A 22,437-nucleotide genomic window follows, 5' to 3' on the forward strand; every position below is an offset into this window, starting at 1 on the left:
AACGAAGATCATTTTGCCGAATGGTATAGCAGTGCAAGTTCAATTTCCACCCTATGGTAACTAAAAAATTACTGCTCCCCGTCGGGGAATCGAACCCCGGTGTCCCGCGTGACAGGCGGGGATACTGACCACTATACTAACGAGGATATGCGCATGCACGGCAGACACGACGGTGTTGTCAGCGAGATCACAACTCTTGCTTGACATAACTTTTTCAGTGGGACAGAAAAAAAACACCTGGCGCTAGAGCTTCCCCTTTATATTAGCTTACTCTGGGGGAGATGGAGAAAACGAAAATATTTTTGCCGAATGATATATTAGTGCACGTTGAATTTCCACCCTGTGGTAACTAAAAAATTACTGCTCCCCGTCGGGGAATTAAACCCCGGTCTCCCGCGTGACAGGCAGGGAAACTGACCACTATACTAACGAGGATATGCGCATGACGGCAGACACGACGGTGTTGTCTGCGAGATCAACACTCTAGCTTGACACGACTGTTTCAGTGGGAGAGAAAAAAACAGACACCTGGCACTAGAGCTTCTCCATTATATTAGCTTACTCTGGAGGAGATGGAGTAAACGAAGATCATTTTGCCGAATGGTATAGCAGTGCAGGTTCAATTTCCACCCTATGGTAACAAAAAAATTACTGTTCCCCGTCGGGGAATCGAACCTTTGTCTCCCGCGTGACAGGCGGGGATACTGAGCACTATACTAACGAGGATATGCGCATGCACGGCAGACACGACGGTATTGTCTGCGAGATCACAACTCTAGCTTGACATGACCGTTTCAGTGGGAGAGGAAAAAAACCAAGACACCTGGCGCTAGAGCTTCCACATTATATCATCTTACTCTGGAGGAGATGGAGAGAACGAAGATTATTTTGCCGAATGGTATAGCAGTGCAGGTTCAATTTCCAACCTATGGAAACTAAAAAATTACTGCTGCCCATCGGGGAATCGAACCCCGGTCTCCCACGTGACAGGCGAAGATACTGACCGCTATACTAACGAGGATATGCGCATGCACGGCAGACACGACGGTGCTGTCAGCGAGATCACAACTCTAGCTAGACATGACTGTTTCAGTGGGAGAGGAAAAAAACAGACACCTGGCGCTAGAGCTTCCCCATTATATTAGCTTACTCTGGAGGAGATGGAGAGAACGAAGATTATTTTGCCGATTGCTATAGCAGTGCAGGTTAGATTTCCACCCTATGGTAACTAAAAAATTACTGCTCCCCGTTGGGGAATCGAACCCCCGTCTCCCGCGTGACAGGCGGGAATACTGACCACTATACTAACGAGGATATGCGCATGCACGGCAGACACGACGGTGTTGTCAGCGAGATCACAACTCTCACTTGACATGACTTTTTCAGTGAGACAGAAAAAAAAACACCTGGCGCAAGAGCTTCCCCATTATATTAGCTTATTTTGGGGGAGACTGAGAAAACGAAGATTATTTTGCCGAATGATATATTAGTGCAGGTTGAATTTCCACACTATGGTAACTTAAAAATTACTGCTCCCCGTCGGGGAATCGAACCCCGGTCTCCCGCGTGACAGGTGGGGATACTGACAACTATACTATTGAGGATTTGCGCATGCACGGCAGACACGACGGTGTTGTCAGCGAGATCACAACTCTAGCTTGACATGACTGTTTCAGTGGGACAGAAAAAAAGAACACCTGGCGCTAGAGCTTCTCCATTATATTAGCTTACTCTGGAGGAGATGGAGTAAACGAAGATTATTTTGCCGAATGGTATATTAGTGCAGGTTGAATTTCCACCCTATGGTAACTAAAAGATTACTGCTCCCCGTCGGGGAATCGAACCCCGGTCTCCCGCGTGACAGGCGGGGATGCTGACCACTATACTAACGAGGATATGCGCATGCATGGCAGACACGACGGTATTGTCTGCGAGATCACAACTCTAGCTTGAAATGACTGTTTCAGTGGGAGAGGAAAAAAACAAAAACACCTGGCGCTAGAGCTTCCCCATTATATTAGCTTACTCTGGAGGAGATGGAGAGAACGAAGATTATTTTGCCGATTGGTATAGCAGTGCAGGTTCAATTTCCAACCTATGGTAACTAAAAAATTACTTCTCCCCGTCGGGGAATCGAACCCCGGTCTCCCGCGTGACAGGCGGGGATACTGACCACTATACCAACGAGGATATGCGCATGCACGGCAGACACGACGGTGTTGTCAGCGAGATCAGAACTCTCGCTTGACATGACTTTTTAAGTGGGACAGAAAAAAAAACACCTGGCGCTAGAGCTTCCCCATTATATTCGCTTACTCTGGGGAAGATGGAGAAAACGAAGACTATTTTGCCGAATGATATATTTGTGCACGTTGAATTTCCACCCTGTGGTAACTAAAAAATTACTGCTCCCCGTCCGGGAATTGAACCCCGGTCTCCCGCGTGACAGGCAGGGATACTGACCACTATACTAACGAGGATATGCGCATGACGGCAGACACGACGGTGTTGTCTGTGATATCAACACTCTAGCTTGACACGACTGTTTCAGTGGGAGAGGAAAAAAAACACCTTGCGCTAGAGCTTCCCCATTTTCTTAGCTTACTCTGGGGGAGATGGAGAAAACGAAGATTATTTTGCCGATTGGTATAGCAGTGCAGGTTCAATTTCCACCCTATGGTAACTAAAAAATTACTGCTTCCCGTTGGGAAATCGAACCCCGGTCTCCCGCGTGACAGGCGGGGATACTGACCACTATACTAACGAGGATATGCGCATGCACGGCAGACACGACGGTGTTGTCTGCGAGATCACAACTCTAGCTTGACATGACTGTTTCAGTGGGAGAGGAAAAAAACAAAGACTCCTGGCGCTAGAGTTTCCCCATTATATTAGCTTACTCTGGAGAAGATGGAGAGAACGAAGATTATTTTGCCGATTGGTATAGCAGTGCAGGTTCAATTTCCACCCTATGGTAACTAAAAAATTACTGCTTCCCGTTGGGAAATCGAACCCCGGTCTCCCGCGTGACAGGCGGGGATACTGACCACTATACTAACGAGGATATGCGCATGCACGGCAGACACGACGGTGTTGTCTGCGAGATCACAACTCTAGCTTGACATGACTGTTTCAGTGGGAGAGGAAAAAAACAAAGACTCCTGGCGCTAGAGTTTCCCCATTATATTAGCTTACTCTGGAGGAGATGGAGAGAACGAAGATTATTTTGCCGATTGGTATAGCAGTGCAGGTTCAATTTCCACCCTATGGTAACTAAAAAATTACTGCTTCCCGCTGGGAAATCGAACCCCGGTCTCCCGCGTGACAGGCGGGGATACTGACCACTATACTAACGAGGATATGCGCATGCACGGCAGACACGACGGTATTGTCTGCGAGATCACAACTCTAGCTTGACATGACTGTTTCAGTGGGAGAGGAAAAAAACAAAGACTCCTGGCGCTAGAGTTTCCCCATTATATTAGCTTACTCTGGAGGAGATGGAGAAAACGAAGATTATTTTGCCAATTGGTATAGCAGTGCAGGTTCAATTTCCACCCTATGGTAACTAAGAAAGTAGTGCTCCCCGTCGGGGAATTAAACCCCGGTCTCCCGCGTGACAGGCAGGGATACTGACCACTATACTAACAAGGATATGCGCATGACGGCAGACACGACGGTGTTGTCTGCGATATCAACACTCTAGCTTGACACGACTGTTTCAGTGGGAGAGAAAAAAAACAGATACCTGGTGCTAGAGCTTCCCCATTATATTAGCTTACTCTGGAGGAGATGGAGAGAACGAAGATTATTTTGCCGATTGGTATAGCAGTGCAGGTTCAATTTCCACCCTATGGTAACTAAGAAAGTAGTGCTCCCCGTCGGGGAATTAAACCCCGGTCTCCCGCGTGACAGGCAGGGATACTGACCACTATACTAACAAGGATATGCGCATGACGGCAGACACGACGGTGTTGTCTGCGATATCAACACTCTAGCTTGACACGACTGTTTCAGTGGGAGAGAAAAAAAACAGATACCTGGTGCTAGAGCTTCCCCATATTATATTAGCTTACTCTGGAGGAGATGGAGAAAACGAAGATTATTTTGCCGATTGTATATTAGTGCAGGTTGAATTTCCACCCTATGGTAACTAAAAGATTACTGCTCCCCGTCGGGGAATCGAACCCTGGTCTCGAGCGTGACAGGCGGGGATACTGGCCACTATACTAACGAGGATATGCGCATGCACGGCAGACACGACGGTATTGTCTGCGAGATCACAACTCTAGCTTGACATGACTGTTTCAGTGGGAGAGGAAAAAAAACAAAGACACCTGGCGCTAGAGCTTCCCCATTATATTAGCTTACTTTGGAGGAGATGGAGAGAACGAATATTATTTTCCGATTAGTATAGCAGTGCAGGTTATATTTCCACCCTATGGTAACTAAGAAAGTACTGCTCCCCGTCGGGGAATTGAACCCCGGTCTCCCGCGTGACAGGCGGGGATACTGACCACTATACTAACGAGGATATGTGTATGCACGGAAGACACGACGGTGTTGTGAGCGAGATCACAACTCTAGCTTGAAATGACTGTTTCAGTGGGAGAGGAAAAAAAACACCTGGCGCTAGAGCTTCCCCATTATACTAGCTTACTCTGGGGGAGATGGAGAAAACGAAGATTAATTTGCCGAATGATATATTAGTGCAGGTTGAATTTCCACCCTATGGTAACTAAACAATTACTGCTCCCCGTCGGGGATTTAAACCCCGGCCTCCCGCGTGACAGGCAGGGATACTGACCACTATACTAACGAGGATATGCGCATGACGGCAGACACGACGGTGTTGTCTGCGAGATCAACACTCTAGCTTGACACGACTATTTCAGTGGGAGAGAAAAAAAACAGATACCCGGCGCTAGAGCTTCCCCTTTATATTAGCTTACTCTGGAGGAGATGGAGAAAACGAAGATTATTTTGCCAATTGTATATTAGTGCAGGTTGAATTTCCACCCTATGGTAACTAAACAATTACTGCTTCCCGTTGGGAAATCGAACCCCGGTCTCCCGCGTGACAGGCGGGGATACTGACCACTATACTAACGAGGATATGCGCATGCACGGCAGACACGACGGTGTTGTCTGCGAGATCAACACTCTAACTTGACACGACTGTTTCAGTGGGAGAGAAAAAAACAGACACCTGGCACTAGAGCTTCCCCTTTATATTAGCTTACCCTGGGGGAGATGGAGAAAACGAAAATATTTTTGCCGAATGATATATTAGTGCACGTTGAATTTCCACCCTGTGGTAACTAAAAAATTACTGCTCCCCGTCCGGGAATTAAACCCCGGTCTCCTGCGTGACAGGCAGGGATACTGACCACTATACTAACGAGGATATGCGCATGACGGCAGACACGACGGTGTTGTCTGCGATATCAACACTCTAGCTTGACACGACTGTTTAAGTGGGAGAGAAAAAAAGCAGATACCTGGCGCTAGAGCTTTTCCTTTATATTAGCTTACTCTGAAGGAGATGGAGAGAACGAAGATTATTTTGCCGATTGGTATAGTAGTGCAGGTTCAATTTCCACCCTATGGTAACTAAAAAAGTACTGCTCCCCGTCGGGGAATCGAACCCCGGTCTCCCGCGTGACAGGCGGGGATTCTGACCACTATACTAACGAGGATATGTGTATGCACGGAAGACACGACGGTGTTGTCAGCGAGATCACAACTCTAGCTTGACATGACTGTTTCAGTGGGAGAGGAAAAAAAACAAAGACACGTGGCGCTAGAGTTTCCCCATTATATTAGCTTACTCTGGAGGAGATGGAGAGAACGAAGATTATTTTGCCGATAGGTATAGCAGTGCAGGTTCAATTTCCACCCTATGGTAACTAAAAAAATACTGCTCCCCGTTGGGGAATCGAACCCCGGTCTCCCGCGTGACAGGCGGGGATACTGACCACTATACCAACGAGGATATGCGCATGCACGGCAGACACGACGGTGCTGTCAGCGAGATCACAACTCTAGCTAGACATGACTGTTTCAGTGGGAGAGGAAAAAAAACAGACACCTGGCGCTAGAGCTTCCCCATTATATTAGCTTACTCTGGGGGAGATGGAGAAAACGAAGATTATTTTGCCGAATGATATATTAGTGCAGGTTGAATTTCCACCCTATGGTAACTAAAAAATTACTGCTCCCCGTCGGAGGATTAAACCCCGGTCTCCCGCGTGACAGGCAGGGATACTGACCACTATACTAACGAGGATATGCGCATGACGGCAGACACGACGGTGTTGTCTGCGAGATCAACCCTCTAGCTTGACACGACTGTTTCAGTGGGAGAGAAAAAAAACAGACACCTGGCACTAGAGCTTCTCCATTATATTAGCTTACTCTGGAGGAGATGGAGTAAACGAAGATCATTTTGCCGAATGGTATAGCAGTGCAAGTTCAATTTCCACCCTATGGTAACTAAAAAATTACTGCTCCCCGTCGGGGAATCGAACCCCGGTGTCCCGCGTGACAGGCGGGGATACTGACCACTATACTAACGAGGATATGCGCATGCACGGCAGACACGACGGTGTTGTCAGCGAGATCACAACTCTTGCTTGACATAACTTTTTCAGTGGGACAGAAAAAAAACACCTGGCGCTAGAGCTTCCCCTTTATATTAGCTTACTCTGGGGGAGATGGAGAAAACGAAAATATTTTTGCCGAATGATATATTAGTGCACGTTGAATTTCCACCCTGTGGTAACTAAAAAATTACTGCTCCCCGTCGGGGAATTAAACCCCGGTCTCCCGCGTGACAGGCAGGGAAACTGACCACTATACTAACGAGGATATGCGCATGACGGCAGACACGACGGTGTTGTCTGCGAGATCAACACTCTAGCTTGACACGACTGTTTCAGTGGGAGAGAAAAAAACAGACACCTGGCACTAGAGCTTCTCCATTATATTAGCTTACTCTGGAGGAGATGGAGTAAACGAAGATCATTTTGCCGAATGGTATAGCAGTGCAGGTTCAATTTCCACCCTATGGTAACAAAAAAATTACTGTTCCCCGTCGGGGAATCGAACCTTTGTCTCCCGCGTGACAGGCGGGGATACTGAGCACTATACTAACGAGGATATGCGCATGCACGGCAGACACGACGGTATTGTCTGCGAGATCACAACTCTAGCTTGACATGACCGTTTCAGTGGGAGAGGAAAAAAACCAAGACACCTGGCGCTAGAGCTTCCACATTATATTATCTTACTCTGGAGGAGATGGAGAGAACGAAGATTATTTTGCCGAATGGTATAGCAGTGCAGGTTCAATTTCCAACCTATGGAAACTAAAAAATTACTGCTGCCCATCGGGGAATCGAACCCCGGTCTCCCACGTGACAGGCGAAGATACTGACCACTATACTAACGAGGATATGCGCATGCACGGCAGACACGACGGTGCTGTCAGCGAGATCACAACTCTAGCTAGACATGACTGTTTCAGTGGGAGAGGAAAAAAACAGACACCTGGCGCTAGAGCTTCCCCATTATATTAGCTTACTCTGGAGGAGATGGAGAGAACGAAGATTATTTTGCCGATTGCTATAGCAGTGCAGGTTAGATTTCCACCCTATGGTAACTAAAAAATTACTGCTCCCCGTTGGGGAATCGAACCCCCGTCTCCCGCGTGACAGGCGGGAATACTGACCACTATACTAACGAGGATATGCGCATGCACGGCAGACACGACGGTGTTGTCAGCGAGATCACAACTCTCACTTGACATGACTTTTTCAGTGAGACAGAAAAAAAAACACCTGGCGCAAGAGCTTCCCCATTATATTAGCTTATTTTGGGGGAGACTGAGAAAACGAAGATTATTTTGCCGAATGATATATTAGTGCAGGTTGAATTTCCACACTATGGTAACTTAAAAATTACTGCTCCCCGTCGGGGAATCGAACCCCGGTCTCCCGCGTGACAGGTGGGGATACTGACAACTATACTATTGAGGATTTGCGCATGCACGGCAGACACGACGGTGTTGTCAGCGAGATCACAACTCTAGCTTGACATGACTGTTTCAGTGGGACAGAAAAAAAGAACACCTGGCGCTAGAGCTTCTCCATTATATTAGCTTACTCTGGAGGAGATGGAGTAAACGAAGATTATTTTGCCGAATGGTATATTAGTGCAGGTTGAATTTCCACCCTATGGTAACTAAAAGATTACTGCTCCCCGTCGGGGAATCGAACCCCGGTCTCCCGCGTGACAGGCGGGGATGCTGACCACTATACTAACGAGGATATGCGCATGCATGGCAGACACGACGGTATTGTCTGCGAGATCACAACTCTAGCTTGAAATGACTGTTTCAGTGGGAGAGGAAAAAAAACAAAAACACCTGGCGCTAGAGCTTCCCCATTATATTAGCTTACTCTGGAGGAGATGGAGAGAACGAAGATTATTTTGCCGATTGGTATAGCAGTGCAGGTTCAATTTCCAACCTATGGTAACTAAAAAATTACTTCTCCCCGTCGGGGAATCGAACCCCGGTCTCCCGCGTGACAGGCGGGGATACTGACCACTATACCAACGAGGATATGCGCATGCACGGCAGACACGACGGTGTTGTCAGCGAGATCAGAACTCTCGCTTGACATGACTTTTTAAGTGGGACAGAAAAAAAAACACCTGGCGCTAGAGCTTCCCCATTATATTCGCTTACTCTGGGGAAGATGGAGAAAACGAAGACTATTTTGCCGAATGATATATTTGTGCACGTTGAATTTCCACCCTGTGGTAACTAAAAAATTACTGCTCCCCGTCCGGGAATTGAACCCCGGTCTCCCGCGTGACAGGCAGGGATACTGACCACTATACTAACGAGGATATGCGCATGACGGCAGACACGACGGTGTTGTCTGTGATATCAACACTCTAGCTTGACACGACTGTTTCAGTGGGAGAGGAAAAAAAACACCTTGCGCTAGAGCTTCCCCATTTTCTTAGCTTACTCTGGGGGAGATGGAGAAAACGAAGATTATTTTGCCGATTGGTATAGCAGTGCAGGTTCAATTTCCACCCTATGGTAACTAAAAAATTACTGCTCCCCGTCGGGGAATCGAACCCCGGTCTCCCGCGTGACAGGTGGGGATACTGACAACTATACTATTGAGGATTTGCGCATGCACGGCAGACACGACGGTGTTGTCAGCGAGATCACAACTCTAGCTTGACATGACTGTTTCAGTGGGACAGAAAAAAAGAACACCTGGCGCTAGAGCTTCTCCATTATATTAGCTTACTCTGGAGGAGATGGAGTAAACGAAGATTATTTTGCCGAATGGTATATTAGTGCAGGTTGAATTTCCACCCTATGGTAACTAAAAGATTACTGCTCCCCGTCGGGGAATCGAACCCCGGTCTCCCGCGTGACAGGCGGGGATGCTGACCACTATACTAACGAGGATATGCGCATGCACGGCAGACACGACGGTATTGTCTGCGAGATCACAACTCTAGCTTGAAATGACTGTTTCAGTGGGAGAGGAAAAAAAACAAAAACACCTGGCGCTAGAGCTTCCCCATTATATTAGCTTACTCTGGAGGAGATGGAGAGAACGAAGATTATTTTGCCGATTGGTATAGCAGTGCAGGTTCAATTTCCAACCTATGGTAACTAAAAAATTACTTCTCCCCGTCGGGGAATCGAACCCCGGTCTCCCGCGTGACAGGCGGGGATACTGACCACTATACCAACGAGGATATGCGCATGCACGGCAGACACGACGGTGTTGTCAGCGAGATCAGAACTCTCGCTTGACATGACTTTTTAAGTGGGACAGAAAAAAAAACACCTGGCGCTAGAGCTTCCCCATTATATTCGCTTACTCTGGGGAAGATGGAGAAAACGAAGACTATTTTGCCGATTTGTATAGCAGTGCAGGTTCAATTTCCACCCTATGGTAACTAAAAAATCACTGCTTCCCGTTGGGAAATCGAACCCCGGTCTCCCGCGTGACAGGCGGGGATACTGACCACTATACTAACGAGGATATGCGCATGCACGGCAGACACGACGGTATTGTCTGCGATTTCACAACTCTAGCTTGACATGACTGTTTCAGTGGGAGAGGAAAAAAACAAAGACTCCTGGCGCTAGAGTTTCCCCATTATATTAGCTTACTCTGGAGGAGATGGAGAGAACGAAGATTATTTTGCCGATTGGTATAGCAGTGCAGGTTCAATTTCCACCCTATGGTAACTAAAAAATTACTGCTTCCCGTTGGGAAATCGAACCCCGGTCTCCCACGTGACAGGCGGGGATACTGACCACTATACTAACGAGGATATGCGCATGCACGGCAGACACGACGGTGTTGTCTGCGAGATCACAACTCTAGCTTGACATGACTGTTTCAGTGGGAGAGGAAAAAAAGATTCCTGGCGCTAGAGTTTCCCCATTATATTAGCTTACTCTGGAGGAGATGGAGAGAACGAAGATTATTTTGCCGATTGGTATAGCAGTGCAGGTTCAATTTCCACCCTATGGTAACTAAAAAATTACTGCTTCACGTTGGGAAATCGAACCCCGGTCTCCCGCATGACAGGCGGGGATACCGACCACTATACTAACGAGGATATGCGCATGCACGGCAGACACGACGGTGTTGTCAGCGAGATCACAACTCCTACTTGACATGACATTTCAGTGGGACAAAAAAAAACACCTGGCGCTAGAGCTTCCACATTATATTAGCTTACTCTGGGGGAGATGGAGAAAACGAAGATTATTTTGCCGAATGATATATTAGTGCAGGTTGAACTTCCACCCTATGGTAACTAAAAAATTACTGCTCCCCGTCGGGGAATCGAACCCCGGTCTCCCGCGTGACAGGCGGGGATACTGACCACTATACTAACGAGGATATGCGCATGCACGGCAGACACGACGGTATTGTCTGCGAGATCACAACTCTAGCTTGACATGACTGTTTCAGTGGGAGAGGAAAAAAACAAAGACACCTGGCGCTAGAGCTTCCACATTATATTAGCTTACTCTGGAGGAGACGGAGAAAACGAAGATTATTTTGCCGAATGGTATTGCAGTGCAGGTTCAATTTCCACCCTATGTTAACTAAAAAATTACTGCTTCCCGTTGGGAAATCGAACCCCGGTCTCCCGCGTGACAGGCGGGGATACTGACCACTATACTAACGAGGATATGCGCATGCACGGCAGACACGACGGTGTTGTCTGCGAGATCACAACTCTAGCTTGACATGACTGTTTCAGTGGGAGAGGAAAAAAACAAAGACTCCTGGCGCTAGAGTTTCCCCATTATATTAGCTTACTCTGGAGGAGATGGAGAGAACGAAGATTATTTTGCCGATTGGTATAGCAGTGCAGGTTCAATTTCCACCCTATGGTAACTAAAAAATTACTGCTTCCCGTTGGGAAATCGAACCCCGGTCTCCCGCGTGACAGGCGGGGATACTGACCACTATACTAACGAGGATATGCGCATGCACGGCAGACACGACGGTATTGTCTGCGAGATCACAACTCTAGCTTGACATGACTGTTTCAGTGGGAGAGGAAAAAAACAAAGACTCCTGGCGCTAGAGTTTCCCCATTATATTAGCTTAGTCTGGAGGAGATGGAGAGAACGAAGATTATTTTGCCGATTGGTATAGCAGTGCAGGTTCAATTTCCAACCTATGGTAACTAAAAAATTACTTCTCCCCGTCGGGGAATCGAACCCCGGTCTCCCGCGTGACAGGCGGGGATACTGACCACTATACCAACGAGGATATGCGCATGCACGGCAGACACGACGGTGTTGTCAGCGAGATCAGAACTCTCGCTTGACATGACTTTTTAAGTGGGACAGAAAAAAAAACACCTGGCGCTAGAGCTTCCCCATTATATTCGCTTACTCTGGGGAAGATGGAGAAAACGAAGACTATTTTGCCGATTTGTATAGCAGTGCAGGTTCAATTTCCACCCTATGGTAACTAAAAAATCACTGCTTCCCGTTGGGAAATCGAACCCCGGTCTCCCGCGTGACAGGCGGGGATACTGACCACTATACTAACGAGGATATGCGCATGCACGGCAGACACGACGGTATTGTCTGCGATTTCACAACTCTAGCTTGACATGACTGTTTCAGTGGGAGAGGAAAAAAACAAAGACTCCTGGCGCTAGAGTTTCCCCATTATATTAGCTTACTCTGGAGGAGATGGAGAGAACGAAGATTATTTTGCCGATTGGTATAGCAGTGCAGGTTCAATTTCCACCCTATGGTAACTAAAAAATTACTGCTTCCCGTTGGGAAATCGAACCCCGGTCTCCCACGTGACAGGCGGGGATACTGACCACTATACTAACGAGGATATGCGCATGCACGGCAGACACGACGGTGTTGTCTGCGAGATCACAACTCTAGCTTGACATGACTGTTTCAGTGGGAGAGGAAAAAAAGATTCCTGGCGCTAGAGTTTCCCCATTATATTAGCTTACTCTGGAGGAGATGGAGAGAACGAAGATTATTTTGCCGATTGGTATAGCAGTGCAGGTTCAATTTCCACCCTATGGTAACTAAAAAATTACTGCTTCACGTTGGGAAATCGAACCCCGGTCTCCCGCATGACAGGCGGGGATACCGACCACTATACTAACGAGGATATGCGCATGCACGGCAGACACGACGGTGTTGTCAGCGAGATCACAACTCCTACTTGACATGACATTTCAGTGGGACAAAAAAAACACCTGGCGCTAGAGCTTCCACATTATATTAGCTTACTCTGGGGGAGATGGAGAAAACGAAGATTATTTTGCCGAATGATATATTAGTGCAGGTTGAACTTCCACCCTATGGTAACTAAAAAATTACTGCTCCCCGTCGGGGAATCGAACCCCGGTCTCCCGCGTGACAGGCGGGGATACTGACCACTATACTAACGAGGATATGCGCATGCACGGCAGACACGACGGTATTGTCTGCGAGATCACAACTCTAGCTTGACATGACTGTTTCAGTGGGAGAGGAAAAAAACAAAGACACCTGGCGCTAGAGCTTCCACATTATATTAGCTTACTCTGGAGGAGACGGAGAAAACGAAGATTATTTTGCCGAATGGTATTGCAGTGCAGGTTCAATTTCCACCCTATGGTAACTAAAAAGTTACTGCTCCCCGTCGGGGAATCGAACCCCGGTCTCCCGCGTGACAGGCGGGGATACTGACCACTATACTAACGAGGATATGTGCATGCACGGCAGACACGACGGTGTTGTCAGCGAGATCACAACTCTAGCTTGACATGACTGTTTCAGTGGGAGAGGAAAAAAACAAAGACACCTGGCGCTAGAGCTTCCACATTATATTAGCTTACTCTGGAGGAGACGGAGAAAACGAAGATTATTTTGCCGATTGGTATAGTAGTGCAGGTTCAATTTCCACATGATGGTAACTAAAAAAGTAAAGCTCCCCGTCGGGGAATCGAACCCCGGTCTCCCGCATGACAGGCGGGGATACTGACCACTATATTAACGAGGATATGTGTATGCATGGAAGACACGACGGTGTTGTCAGCGAGATCACAACTCTAGCTTGACATGACTGTTTCAGTGGGAGAGGAAAAAAAACAAAGACACCTGGCGCTAGAGTTTCCCCATTATATTAGCTTACTCTGGAGGAGATGGAGAGAACGAAGATTATTTTGCCGATTGGTATAGCAGTGCAGGTTCAATTTCCACCCTATGGTAACTAAAAAAGTACTGCTCCCCGTCGGGGAATCGAACCCCGGTCTCCCGCGTGACAGGCGGGGATACTGACCACTATACTATCGAGGATATGTCTATGCACGGAAGACACGACGGTGTTGTCAGCGAGATCACAACTCTAGCTTGACATGACTGTCTCAGTGGGAGAGGAAAAAAACAAAGACACCTGGCGCTAGAGTTTCCCCATTATATTAGCTTACTCTGGAGGAGATGGACAGAACGAAGATTATTTTGCCGATTGGTATAGCAGTGCAGGTTCAATTTCCACCCTATGGTAACTAAAAAATTACTGCTTCCCGTTGGGAAATCGAACCCCGGTCTCCCGCGTGACAGGCGGGGATACTGACCACTATACTAACGAGGATATGCGCATGCACGGCAGACACGACGGTGTTGTCAGCGAGATCACAACTCTCGCTTGACATGACTTTTTCAGTGGGAGAGAAAAAAAACACCTGGCGCTAGAGCTTCCCCATTATATTGGCTTACTCTGGGGGAGATGGAGAAAACGAAGATTATTTTGCCGAATGATATATTAGTGCAAGTTGAATTTCCACCCTGTGGTAACTAAAAAATTACTGCTCCCCGTCCGGGAATTAAACCCCGGTCTCCCGCGTGACAGGCAGGGATACTGACCACTATACTAACGAGGATATGCGCATGACGGCAGACACGACGGTGTTGTCTGCGATATCAACACTCTAGCTTGACACGACTGTTTCAGTGGGAGAGAAAAAAAACAGATATCTGGCGCTAGAGCTTCCCCTTTATATTAGCTTACTCTGAAGGAGATGGAGAGAACGAAGATTATTTTGCCGATTGGTATAGTACTGCAGGTTCAATTTCCACCCTGTGGTAACTAAAAAATTACTGCTCCCCGTCCGCGAATTAAACCCCGGTCTCCCGCGTGACAGGCAGGGATACTGACCACTATACTAACGAGGATATGCGCATGACGGCAGACACGACGGTGTTGTCTGCGAGATCAACACTCTAACTTGACACGACTGTTTCAGTGGGAGAGAAAAAAAAACAAACACCTGGTACTAGAGCTTCTTCATTGTATTAGCTTACTCTGGAGGAGATGAAGAAAACGAAGATTATTTTGCCGAATGATATATTAGTGCAGGTTCAATTTCCACCCTGTGGTAACTAAAAAATTACTGCTCCCCGTCGGGGAATCGAACCCAAGTCTCCCGCGTGACAGGCGGGGATACTGACCACTATACTAACGAGGATATGCGCATGCACGGCAGACACGACGGTATTGTCTGCAAGATCACAACTCTAGCTTGAAATGACTGTTTCAGTGGGAGAGGAAAAAAAACAAAGACACCTGGCGCTAGAGCTTCCCCATTATATTAGCTTACTCTGGAGGAGATGGAGAGAACGAAGATTATTTTGCCGATTGGTATAGCAGTGCAGGTTCAATTTCCAACCTATGGTAACTAAAAAATTACTTCTCCCCGTCGGGGAATCGAACCCCGGTCTCCCGCGTGACAGGCGGGGATACTGACCACTATACCAACGCGGATATGCGCATGCACGGCAGACACGACGGTGTTGTCAGCGAGATCACAACTCTCGCTTGACATGACTTTTTAGGTGGGACAGAAAAAAAAACACCTGGCGCTAGAGCTTCCCCATTATATTCGCTTACTCAGGAGGAGATGGAGAAAACGAAGATTATTTTGCCGATTGTATATTAGAGCAGGTTGAATTTCCACCTAAGGTAACTAAAAAATCACTGCTTCCCGTTGGGAAATCGAACCCCGGTCTCCCGCGTGACAGGCGGGGATACTGACCACTATACTAACGAGGATATGCGCATGCACGGCAGACACGACGGTATTGTCTGCGATTTCACAACTCTAGCTTGACATGACTGTTTCAGTGGGAGAGGAAAAAAACAAAGACTCCTGGCGCTAGAGTTTCCCCATTATATTAGCTTACTCTGGAGGAGATGGAGAGAACGAAGATTATTTTGCCGATTGGTATAGCAGTGCAGGTTCAATTTCCACCCTATGGTAACTAAAAAATCACTGCTTCCCGTTGGGAAATCGAACCCCGGTCTCCCGCGTGACAGGCGGGGATACTGACCACTATACTAACGAGGATATGCGCATGCACGGCAGACACGACGGTATTGTCTGCGATTTCACAACTCTAGCTTGACATGACTGTTTCAGTGGGAGAGGAAAAAAACAAAGACTCCTGGCGCTAGAGTTTCCCCATTATATTAGCTTACTCTGGAGGAGATGGAGAGAACGAAGATTATTTTGCCGATTGGTATAGCAGTGCAGGTTCAATTTCCACCCTATGGTAACTAAAAAATTACTGCTTCCCGTTGGGAAATCGAACCCCGGTCTCCCGCGTGACAGGCGGGGATACTGACCACTATACTAACGAGGATATGCGCATGCACGGCAGACACGACGGTGTTGTCTGCGAGATCACAACTCTAGCTTGACATGACTGTTTCAGTGGGAGAGGAAAAAAAGATTCCTGGCGCTAGAGTTTCCCCATTATATTAGCTTACTCTGGAGGAGATGGAGAGAACGAAGATTATTTTTCCGATTGGTATAGCAGTGCAGGTTCAATTTCCACCCTATGGTAACTAAAAAATTACTGCTTCACGTTGGGAAATCGAACCCCGGTCTCCCGCATGACAGGCGGGGATACCGACCACTATACTAACGAGGATATGCGCATGCACGGCAGACACGACGGTGTTGTCAGCGAGATCACAACTCCTACTTGACATGACATTTCAGTGGGACAAAAAAAAAACACCTGGCGCTAGAGCTTCCACATTATATTAGCTTACTCTGGGGGAGATGGAGAAAACGAAGATTATTTTGCCGAATGATATATTAGTGCAGGTTGAACTTCCACCCTATGGTAACTAAAAAATTACTGCTCCCCGTCGGGGAATCGAACCCCGGTCTCCCGCGTGACAGGCGGGGATACTGACCACTATACTAACGAGGATATGCGCATGCACGGCAGACACGACGGTATTGTCTGCGAGATCACAACTCTAGCTTGACATGACTGTTTCAGTGGGAGAGGAAAAAAACAAAGACACCTGGCGCTAGAGCTTCCACATTATATTAGCTTACTCTGGAGGAGACGGAGAAAACGAAGATTATTTTGCCGAATGGTATTGCAGTGCAGGTTCAATTTCCACCCTATGGTAACTAAAAAGTTACTGCTCCCCGTCGGGGAATCGAACCCCGGTCTCCCGCGTGACAGGCGGGGATACTGACCACTATACTAACGAGGATATGTGCATGCACGGCAGACACGACGGTGTTGTCAGCGAGATCACAACTCTAGCTTGACATGACTGTTTCAGTGGGAGAGGAAAAAAACAAAGACACCTGGCGCTAGAGCTTCCACATTATATTAGCTTACTCTGGAGGAGACGGAGAAAACGAAGATTATTTTGCCGATTGGTATAGTAGTGCAGGTTCAATTTCCACATGATGGTAACTAAAAAAGTAAAGCTCCCCGTCGGGGAATCGAACCCCGGTCTCCCGCGTGACAGGCGGGGATACTGACCACTATATTAACGAGGATATGTGTATGCATGGAAGACACGACGGTGTTGTCAGCGAGATCACAACTCTAGCTTGACATGACTGTTTCAGTGGGAGAGGAAAAAAAACAAAGACACCTGGCGCTAGAGTTTCCCCATTATATTAGCTTACTCTGGAGGAGATGGAGAGAACGAAGATTATTTTGCCGATTGGTATAGCAGTGCAGGTTCAATTTCCACCCTATGGTAACTAAAAAAGTACTGCTCCCCGTCGGGGAATCGAACCCCGGTCTCCCGCGTGACAGGCGGGGATACTGACCACTATACTATCGAGGATATGTCTATGCACGGAAGACACGACGGTGTTGTCAGCGAGATCACAACTCTAGCTTGACATGACTGTCTCAGTGGGAGAGGAAAAAAACAAAGACACCTGGCGCTAGAGTTTCCCCATTATATTAGCTTACTCTGGAGGAGATGGAGAGAACGAAGATTATTTTGCCGATTGGTATAGCAGTGCAGGTTCAATTTCCACCCTATGGTAACTAAAAAATTACTGCTTCCCGTTGGGAAATCGAACCCCGGTCTCCCGCGTGACAGGCGGGGATACTGACCACTATACTAACGAGGATGTGCGCATGCACGGCAGACACGACGGTGTTGTCAGCGAGATCACAACTCTCGCTTGACATGACTTTTTCAGTGGGAGAGAAAAAAAACACCTGGCGCTAGAGCTTCCCCATTATATTGGCTTACTCTGGGGGAGATGGAGAAAACGAAGATTATTTTGCCGAATGATATATTAGTGCAAGTTGAATTTCCACCCTGTGGTAACTAAAAAATTACTGCTCCCCGTCCGGGAATTAAACCCCGGTCTCCCGCGTGACAGGCAGGGATACTGACCACTATACTAACGAGGATATGCGCATGACGGCAGACACGACGGTGTTGTCTGCGATATCAACACTCTAGCTTGACACGACTGTTTCAGTGGGAGAGAAAAAAAACAGATATCTGGCGCTAGAGCTTCCCCTTTATATTAGCTTACTCTGAAGGAGATGGAGAGAACGAAGATTATTTTGCCGATTGGTATAGTACTGCAGGTTCAATTTCCACCCTGTGGTAACTAAAAAATTACTGCTCCCCGTCCGGGAATTAAACCCCGGTCTCCCGCGTGACAGGCAGGGATACTGACCACTATACTAACGAGGATATGCGCATGACGGCAGACACGACGGTGTTGTCTGCGAGATCAACACTCTAACTTGACACGACTGTTTCAGTGGGAGAGAAAAAAAAACAAACACCTGGTACTAGAGCTTCTTCATTGTATTAGCTTACTCTGGAGGAGATGAAGAAAACGAAGATTATTTTGCCGAATGATATATTAGTGCAGGTTCAATTTCCACCCTGTGGTAACTAAAAAATTACTGCTCCCCGTCGGGGAATCGAACCCAAGTCTCCCGCGTGACAGGCGGGGATACTGACCACTATACTAACGAGGATATGCGCATGCACGGCAGACACGACGGTATTGTCTGCGAGATCACAACTCTAGCTTGAAATGACTGTTTCAGTGGGAGAGGAAAAAAAACAAAGACACCTGGCGCTAGAGCTTCCCCATTATATTAGCTTACTCTGGAGGAGATGGAGAGAACGAAGATTATTTTGCCGATTGGTATAGCAGTGCAGGTTCAATTTCCAACCTATGGTAACTAAAAAATTACTTCTCCCCGTCGGGGAATCGAACCCCGGTCTCCCGCGTGACAGGCGGGGATACTGACCACTATACCAACGCGGATATGCGCATGCACGGCAGACACGACGGTGTTGTCAGCGAGATCACAACTCTCGCTTGACATGACTTTTTAGGTGGGACAGAAAAAAAAACACCTGGCGCTAGAGCTTCCCCATTATATTCGCTTACTCAGGAGGAGATGGAGAAAACGAAGATTATTTTGCCGATTGTATATTAGAGCAGGTTGAATTTCCACCCTATGGTAACTAAAAGATTACTGCTCCCCGTCGGGGAATCGAACCCCGGCCTCCCGCGTGACAGGCGGGGATAGTGGCCACTATACTAACGAGGATATGCGCATGCACGGCAGACACGACGGTATTGTCTGCGAGATCACAACTCTAGCTTGACATGACTGTTTCAGTGGGAGAGGAAAAAAAACAAAGAGACCTGGCGCTAGAGCTTCCACATTATATTAGCTTACTCTGGAGGAGACGGAGAAACAAAGATTATTTTGCCGAATGGTATAGCAGTGCAGGTTCAATTTCCACCCTATGGTAACTAAAAAATTACTGCTCCCCGTCGGGGAATCGAACTCCGGTCTCCCGCGTGACAGGCGGGGATACTGACCACTATACTAACGAGGATATGCGCATGACGGCAGACACGACGGTGTTGTCTGCGAGATCAACACTCTAGCTTGACACGACTGTTTCAGTGGGAGAGAAAAAAAACAGATACCTGGCGCTAGAGCTTCCTTTTTATATTAGCTTACTCTGGAGGAGATGGAGAAAACGAAGATTATTTTGCCGATTGTATATTAGTGCAGGTTGAACTTCCACCCTATGATAACTAAAAGATTACTGCTCCCCGTCGGGGAATCGAACCCCGGTCTCCCGCGTGACAGGCGGGGATACTGGCAACTATACTAACGAGGATATGCGCATGCACGGCCGACACGACTGTATTGTCTGCGAGATCACAACTCTAGCTTGACATGACTGTTTCAGTGGGAGAGGAAAAAAAACAAAGACACTTGGCGCTAGAGCTTCCACATTATATTAGCTTACTCTGGAGGAGACGGAGAAAACGAAGATTATTTTGCCGAATGGTATAGCAGTGCAGGTTCAATTTCCACCCTATGGTAACTAAAAAATTACTGCTCCCCGTCGGGGAATCGAACCCCGGTCTCCCGCGTGACTGGCGGGGATACTAACCACTATACTAACGAGGATATGTGCATGCACGGCAGACACGACGGTGTTGTCTGCGAGATCACAACTCTAGCTTGACATGACTGTTTCAGTGGGAGAGGAAAAAAAACAAAGACACCTGGCGCTAGAGCTTCCCCATTATATTAGCTTACTCTGGAGGAGATGGAGAGAACGAAGATTATTTTGCCGATTGGTATAGTAGTGCAGGTTCAATTTCCACCCTATGGTAACTAAAAAAGTACTGCTCCCCGTCGGGGAATCGAACCCCGGTCTCCCGCGTGACAGGCGGGGATACTGACCACTATACTAACGAGGATATGTGTATGCACAGAAGACACGACGGTGTTGTCAGCGAGATCACAACTCAAGCTTGACATGACTGTTTCAGTGGGACAGAAAAAAAGAACACCTTGCGCTAGAGCTTCCCCATTATATTAGCTTATTCTGGAGGACATGGAGAAAACGAAGATTATTTTGCCGAATGATATATTAGTGCAGGTTGAATTTCCACCCTATGGTAACTAAAAAATTACTGCTCCCTGTCGGGGAGTTAAACCCCGTTCTCCCGCGTGACAGGCGGGGATACTGACCACTATACTAACGAGGATATGCGCATGCACTGCAGACACGACGATCTTGTCAGCGATATCACAACTCTAGCTTGGCGTGACTGTTTCAGTGGCACAGAAAAACACCTGGCCCTAGAGCTTCCCCATTATATTAGCTTACTCTGGAGGATATGGAAGGAACGAAGATTATTTTGCCGATTGGTATAGCAGTGCAGGTTCAATTTCCACCCTATGGTAACTAAAAAATTACTGCTCCCCGTCGGGAAATCGAACCCCGCTCTCCCGCGAGACAGGCGGGGATACTGACCACTATACCAACGAGGATATGCACATGCACGGCAGACACGACGGTGTTGTCAGCGAGATCACAACTCTCGCTTGACATGACTTTTTCAGTGGGAGAGAAAAAAAACACCTGGCGCTAGAGCTTCCCCATTATATTGGCTTACTCTGGGGGAGATGGAGAAAACGAAGTATATTTTGCCGAATGATATATTAGTGCACGTTGAATTTCCACCCTGTGGTAACTAAAATATTACTGCTCCCCGTCCGGGAATTAAACCCCGGTCTCCTGCGTGACAGGCAGGGATACTGACCACTATACTAACGAGGATATGCGCATGACGGCAGACACGACGGTGTTGTCTGCGATATCAACACTCTAGCTTGACACGACTGTTTCAGTGGGAGAGAAAAAAAGCAGATACCTGGCGCTAGAGCTTCCCCTTTATATTAGCTTACTCTGAAGGAGATGGAGAGAACGAAGATTATTTTGCCGATTGGTATAGTAGTGCAGGTTCAATTTCCACCCTATGGTAACTAAAAAAGTACTGCTCCCCGTCGGGGAATCGAACCCCGGTCTCCCGCGTGACAGGCGGGGATTCTGACCACTATACTAACGAGGATATGTGTATGCACGGAAGACACGACGGTGTTGTCAGCGAGATCACAACTCCTACTTGACATGACTTTTTCAGTGGGACAGAAAAAAAACACCTGGCGCAAGAGCTTCCCCATTATATTAGCTTACTCTGGGGGAGATGGAGAAAACGAAGATTATTTTGCCGAATGATATATTAGTGCAGGTTGAATTTCCACCCTATGGTAACTAAAAAATTACTGCTCCCCGTCGGAGGATTAAACCCCGGTCTCCCGCGTGACAGGCAGGGATACTGACCACTATACTAACGAGGATATGCGCATGACGGCAGACACGACGGTGTTGTCTGCGAGATCAACCCTCTAGCTTGACACGACTGTTTCAGTGGGAGAGAAAAAAAACAGACACCTGGCACTAGAGCTTCTCCATTATATTAGCTTACTCTGGAGGAGATGGAGTAAACGAAGATCATTTTGCCGAATGGTATAGCAGTGCAAGTTCAATTTCCACCCTATGGTAACTAAAAAATTACTGCTCCCCGTCGGGGAATCGAACCCCGGTGTCCCGCGTGACAGGCGGGGATACTGACCACTATACTAACGAGGATATGCGCATGCACGGCAGACACGACGGTGTTGTCAGCGAGATCACAACTCTCGCTTGACATGACTTTTTC

The 22,437-nt window shown here is 47.5% G+C and overlaps 32 non-coding genes across 32 annotated transcripts; all 32 read right to left on the reverse strand.

Moving 5' to 3' along the window:
* Positions 1-74: 74 nt before the first annotated feature.
* Positions 75-146, reverse strand: TRNAD-GUC (transfer RNA aspartic acid (anticodon GUC)). The gene has a single exon. It is a non-coding gene; the product is annotated as a tRNA-Asp (tRNA).
* A 1,096-nt stretch (positions 147-1,242) lies between these two features.
* TRNAD-GUC (transfer RNA aspartic acid (anticodon GUC)) lies at positions 1,243-1,314 on the reverse strand. Its single transcript has one exon. It is a non-coding gene; the product is annotated as a tRNA-Asp (tRNA).
* Positions 1,315-1,823: 509 nt separating this feature from the next.
* TRNAD-GUC (transfer RNA aspartic acid (anticodon GUC)) lies at positions 1,824-1,895 on the reverse strand. The gene has a single exon. It is a non-coding gene; the product is annotated as a tRNA-Asp (tRNA).
* Positions 1,896-2,118: 223 nt separating this feature from the next.
* Positions 2,119-2,190, reverse strand: TRNAD-GUC (transfer RNA aspartic acid (anticodon GUC)). Its single transcript has one exon. It is a non-coding gene; the product is annotated as a tRNA-Asp (tRNA).
* A 2,272-nt stretch (positions 2,191-4,462) lies between these two features.
* Positions 4,463-4,534, reverse strand: TRNAD-GUC (transfer RNA aspartic acid (anticodon GUC)). The gene has a single exon. It is a non-coding gene; the product is annotated as a tRNA-Asp (tRNA).
* A 218-nt stretch (positions 4,535-4,752) lies between these two features.
* TRNAD-GUC (transfer RNA aspartic acid (anticodon GUC)) lies at positions 4,753-4,824 on the reverse strand. The gene has a single exon. It is a non-coding gene; the product is annotated as a tRNA-Asp (tRNA).
* Positions 4,825-5,627: 803 nt separating this feature from the next.
* On the reverse strand, positions 5,628-5,699 carry TRNAD-GUC (transfer RNA aspartic acid (anticodon GUC)). Its single transcript has one exon. It is a non-coding gene; the product is annotated as a tRNA-Asp (tRNA).
* A 224-nt stretch (positions 5,700-5,923) lies between these two features.
* Positions 5,924-5,995, reverse strand: TRNAD-GUC (transfer RNA aspartic acid (anticodon GUC)). Its single transcript has one exon. It is a non-coding gene; the product is annotated as a tRNA-Asp (tRNA).
* Positions 5,996-6,509: 514 nt separating this feature from the next.
* On the reverse strand, positions 6,510-6,581 carry TRNAD-GUC (transfer RNA aspartic acid (anticodon GUC)). Its single transcript has one exon. It is a non-coding gene; the product is annotated as a tRNA-Asp (tRNA).
* A 1,096-nt stretch (positions 6,582-7,677) lies between these two features.
* Positions 7,678-7,749, reverse strand: TRNAD-GUC (transfer RNA aspartic acid (anticodon GUC)). The gene has a single exon. It is a non-coding gene; the product is annotated as a tRNA-Asp (tRNA).
* A 509-nt stretch (positions 7,750-8,258) lies between these two features.
* TRNAD-GUC (transfer RNA aspartic acid (anticodon GUC)) lies at positions 8,259-8,330 on the reverse strand. Its single transcript has one exon. It is a non-coding gene; the product is annotated as a tRNA-Asp (tRNA).
* Positions 8,331-8,554: 224 nt separating this feature from the next.
* Positions 8,555-8,626, reverse strand: TRNAD-GUC (transfer RNA aspartic acid (anticodon GUC)). Its single transcript has one exon. It is a non-coding gene; the product is annotated as a tRNA-Asp (tRNA).
* A 798-nt stretch (positions 8,627-9,424) lies between these two features.
* TRNAD-GUC (transfer RNA aspartic acid (anticodon GUC)) lies at positions 9,425-9,496 on the reverse strand. Its single transcript has one exon. It is a non-coding gene; the product is annotated as a tRNA-Asp (tRNA).
* Positions 9,497-9,720: 224 nt separating this feature from the next.
* On the reverse strand, positions 9,721-9,792 carry TRNAD-GUC (transfer RNA aspartic acid (anticodon GUC)). Its single transcript has one exon. It is a non-coding gene; the product is annotated as a tRNA-Asp (tRNA).
* Positions 9,793-10,883: 1,091 nt separating this feature from the next.
* On the reverse strand, positions 10,884-10,955 carry TRNAD-GUC (transfer RNA aspartic acid (anticodon GUC)). Its single transcript has one exon. It is a non-coding gene; the product is annotated as a tRNA-Asp (tRNA).
* Positions 10,956-11,768: 813 nt separating this feature from the next.
* On the reverse strand, positions 11,769-11,840 carry TRNAD-GUC (transfer RNA aspartic acid (anticodon GUC)). Its single transcript has one exon. It is a non-coding gene; the product is annotated as a tRNA-Asp (tRNA).
* A 1,090-nt stretch (positions 11,841-12,930) lies between these two features.
* TRNAD-GUC (transfer RNA aspartic acid (anticodon GUC)) lies at positions 12,931-13,002 on the reverse strand. The gene has a single exon. It is a non-coding gene; the product is annotated as a tRNA-Asp (tRNA).
* A 223-nt stretch (positions 13,003-13,225) lies between these two features.
* TRNAD-GUC (transfer RNA aspartic acid (anticodon GUC)) lies at positions 13,226-13,297 on the reverse strand. Its single transcript has one exon. It is a non-coding gene; the product is annotated as a tRNA-Asp (tRNA).
* Positions 13,298-13,520: 223 nt separating this feature from the next.
* On the reverse strand, positions 13,521-13,592 carry TRNAD-GUC (transfer RNA aspartic acid (anticodon GUC)). The gene has a single exon. It is a non-coding gene; the product is annotated as a tRNA-Asp (tRNA).
* Positions 13,593-13,816: 224 nt separating this feature from the next.
* Positions 13,817-13,888, reverse strand: TRNAD-GUC (transfer RNA aspartic acid (anticodon GUC)). Its single transcript has one exon. It is a non-coding gene; the product is annotated as a tRNA-Asp (tRNA).
* A 1,393-nt stretch (positions 13,889-15,281) lies between these two features.
* Positions 15,282-15,353, reverse strand: TRNAD-GUC (transfer RNA aspartic acid (anticodon GUC)). Its single transcript has one exon. It is a non-coding gene; the product is annotated as a tRNA-Asp (tRNA).
* A 1,385-nt stretch (positions 15,354-16,738) lies between these two features.
* On the reverse strand, positions 16,739-16,810 carry TRNAD-GUC (transfer RNA aspartic acid (anticodon GUC)). The gene has a single exon. It is a non-coding gene; the product is annotated as a tRNA-Asp (tRNA).
* A 223-nt stretch (positions 16,811-17,033) lies between these two features.
* On the reverse strand, positions 17,034-17,105 carry TRNAD-GUC (transfer RNA aspartic acid (anticodon GUC)). Its single transcript has one exon. It is a non-coding gene; the product is annotated as a tRNA-Asp (tRNA).
* A 223-nt stretch (positions 17,106-17,328) lies between these two features.
* On the reverse strand, positions 17,329-17,400 carry TRNAD-GUC (transfer RNA aspartic acid (anticodon GUC)). Its single transcript has one exon. It is a non-coding gene; the product is annotated as a tRNA-Asp (tRNA).
* Positions 17,401-17,624: 224 nt separating this feature from the next.
* On the reverse strand, positions 17,625-17,696 carry TRNAD-GUC (transfer RNA aspartic acid (anticodon GUC)). Its single transcript has one exon. It is a non-coding gene; the product is annotated as a tRNA-Asp (tRNA).
* Positions 17,697-19,089: 1,393 nt separating this feature from the next.
* On the reverse strand, positions 19,090-19,161 carry TRNAD-GUC (transfer RNA aspartic acid (anticodon GUC)). Its single transcript has one exon. It is a non-coding gene; the product is annotated as a tRNA-Asp (tRNA).
* A 217-nt stretch (positions 19,162-19,378) lies between these two features.
* Positions 19,379-19,450, reverse strand: TRNAD-GUC (transfer RNA aspartic acid (anticodon GUC)). Its single transcript has one exon. It is a non-coding gene; the product is annotated as a tRNA-Asp (tRNA).
* A 223-nt stretch (positions 19,451-19,673) lies between these two features.
* TRNAD-GUC (transfer RNA aspartic acid (anticodon GUC)) lies at positions 19,674-19,745 on the reverse strand. The gene has a single exon. It is a non-coding gene; the product is annotated as a tRNA-Asp (tRNA).
* Positions 19,746-20,260: 515 nt separating this feature from the next.
* Positions 20,261-20,332, reverse strand: TRNAD-GUC (transfer RNA aspartic acid (anticodon GUC)). The gene has a single exon. It is a non-coding gene; the product is annotated as a tRNA-Asp (tRNA).
* Positions 20,333-20,556: 224 nt separating this feature from the next.
* Positions 20,557-20,628, reverse strand: TRNAD-GUC (transfer RNA aspartic acid (anticodon GUC)). Its single transcript has one exon. It is a non-coding gene; the product is annotated as a tRNA-Asp (tRNA).
* A 1,086-nt stretch (positions 20,629-21,714) lies between these two features.
* TRNAD-GUC (transfer RNA aspartic acid (anticodon GUC)) lies at positions 21,715-21,786 on the reverse strand. The gene has a single exon. It is a non-coding gene; the product is annotated as a tRNA-Asp (tRNA).
* A 509-nt stretch (positions 21,787-22,295) lies between these two features.
* Positions 22,296-22,367, reverse strand: TRNAD-GUC (transfer RNA aspartic acid (anticodon GUC)). The gene has a single exon. It is a non-coding gene; the product is annotated as a tRNA-Asp (tRNA).
* Between the last annotated feature and the right edge of the window lie 70 nt (positions 22,368-22,437).

The sequence above is a fragment of the Rhipicephalus microplus genome, chromosome 9 (genome assembly GCF_043290135.1).
Source record: "Rhipicephalus microplus isolate Deutch F79 chromosome 9, USDA_Rmic, whole genome shotgun sequence".
In the NCBI taxonomy this organism is placed as follows: Eukaryota; Metazoa; Arthropoda; class Arachnida; order Ixodida; family Ixodidae; genus Rhipicephalus; species Rhipicephalus microplus.